Here is a 2199-nt window from a genome sequence, read left to right as displayed (position 1 = left end):
CCCCAGTCACATACCTGCTGCAGCCCCAGTCACATACCTGCTGCAGCCCCCAGTCACATACCTGCTGCTTGCTTAATCGATCACGACCCTCTCACACAGACCCCCTTTGAGTTGTGAGCCCCTAAGAGGGACAGGAATTGCTCACTCAAGGAGCTGGGTTGTTGGAGACCTGAGTCTTGCTGATGCTCCAGGCCGAAAAAAGCCCTTCCTTTAACTCGATGTCTGAGGGGTTTTGTCTGTTACTCAGCCTGCTACACCGGTTCAAGCAATTCTCCTGCCTCAGCCTCCCGAGTAGCTGGGACGACAGGCATGTGCCACCAAGCCCAGCTAATTTTTGTGATTTTAGTAGAGACGGGGTTTCACCATGTTGGCCAGGATGGTTTCAATCTCTTGACCTCATGATCCGCCCACCTCGGCCTCTTAAAGTGCTGAGATTACAGGCGTGAGCCATCTTTAGGTTTAGGTTTGCCTTTTTACCTAAACTGTGCAGTGAGGCAGAACCTCCGGCACTGGCCAGAAGTCTATTCCTGCTTCCCCAAGCACAGTGGCTGTGTCTCCGCGGGCCTGGGTGTGGCCAAGGCCATGGTCCGCACTGCTGTCCTCCAGTCGTGCCCCTTCCTGCGGCTGGGGAAGGCAACTGGGCGCTTGTCGGTGACAGCCACGGCACCTGTGCCACACCGGGCCTCCGACTGTGGCTTTAGAGCCGAAGCTTACTCATCCTGATGCCGCAGCCCGACTCTACGTGGAGGGAAATGAACTTGGTTCTAAGGGCCTGCTTCAGGCGCTCTGTTGCTGAAGCCCAGCTCTGCCAACGGGAGAGGGAGAGGGGCACTTGCCGCCTGCTTTATTCTTGTATTTATTTACCTCCATATGTCCAAATAATCTGCTCATTTCACCTTTTCTTGATTTATAAAATTGAAATACTATTCGCTTCAGGCAATTAAATATCAGACTCAAATACACTAACCAGACTTTCAATTGCCAGTTTCTTTAGCAGAGGGCCCTCCTGGCTCCCCTTTCTCCCAAAGCCCCTTCCCCAAAACCTCCTGGCTCCATGGCAGGGCTGGGTGTGGGGAGCTGAGGGTGGGCTCAGATGCAGCTGCCACAGCTCCTCCCCGGATTTCACCGCCTCGCTGCTTTCACCCCCACCCCCGCAGCCTCGGGGATCATCAAGCACACCAGGGAGCCCTCCCCTCCTCTGCAGGCCCTGCACATGCACTGGGAGCTATAGCTGTCTGCTCTTTTTCCTCCAACAATGCCTGTGATCTATTTTCCAGCTTCCAAAAATAACTTGAAATTTCCCCATCAACTGTTAACGTCCCTTCCCACTCTTTTCACTCTCAGGGATTTTTTTTCCTACAGATTTATTTTTTCGTGCATTCCCCACGGCCCTGAGCCATGTTGGTAACTGAGTCCAGGTCAGCCAAGCAGTGTTTAGGACACTGTTTCCTAAGCATTGGCTGTGGTGACCTAGTGGCACCAAGAATTCCCTCAGAAACTTAATAACGATGCAAACCCCCAAGTGTCCTCTCTAGTGGGTCTGTCATGGGCTCTGGAAATGGAGCGTTACATCTCTCCCGGGAGACTAAAGCACGTCTCACCTTGAGGACCATGGCGTGCACAGTCTCGGCTAGCGGACACTGGGGGCTGAATTTTACCACTCCCCCAAATTCCTATGTTGAAGCCCTAACAGCCAGGACCTCAGAATGTGACTGTATTCGAAGATGGGAGTCTTTAGGCTGGGTGCGGTGGCTCACGCCTGTAATCCCAGAACTTTGGGAGGCCGAAGCGGGCAGATCACGAGGCCAGTAGTTCAAGACCAGCCTTGCCAATACGGTGAAACCCTATCTCCACTACAAAAATTAGCCAGGCATGGTAGTGGGCGTCTGTAGTTCCAGCTACTTGGGAGGCTGAGGCAGGAGACTCATTTGAACTTGGGAGGCAGAGGTTGCAGTGAGCTGAGATGGTGCCACTGCACTCCAGCCTGGGTGACAGAGTGAGATGCAGTTTCAAAAAAAATTAGCTGGGCGTGGTGGTGAGCACCTGTAATCCCAGCTACTTGGGAGGTTGAAGCAGGAGGATCCCTCGAACCCAGGGGACAGAGGTTGCAGTGAGCTGAGATCACGCCACTTCACTCCAGCCTAGGCGACAGAGTAAGACTCTGTCTCAAAAAAAAAAAAATTAAAATGAGTCATATGG

This window comes from Colobus angolensis, unplaced genomic scaffold (genome assembly GCF_000951035.1).
Source record: "Colobus angolensis palliatus isolate OR3802 unplaced genomic scaffold, Cang.pa_1.0 Scaffold756, whole genome shotgun sequence".
Lineage (NCBI taxonomy): Eukaryota > Metazoa > Chordata > Mammalia > Primates > Cercopithecidae > Colobus > Colobus angolensis.
The sequence above is the reverse complement of the archived record's forward strand: the minus strand, read 5'-3'. Positions refer to the sequence as shown.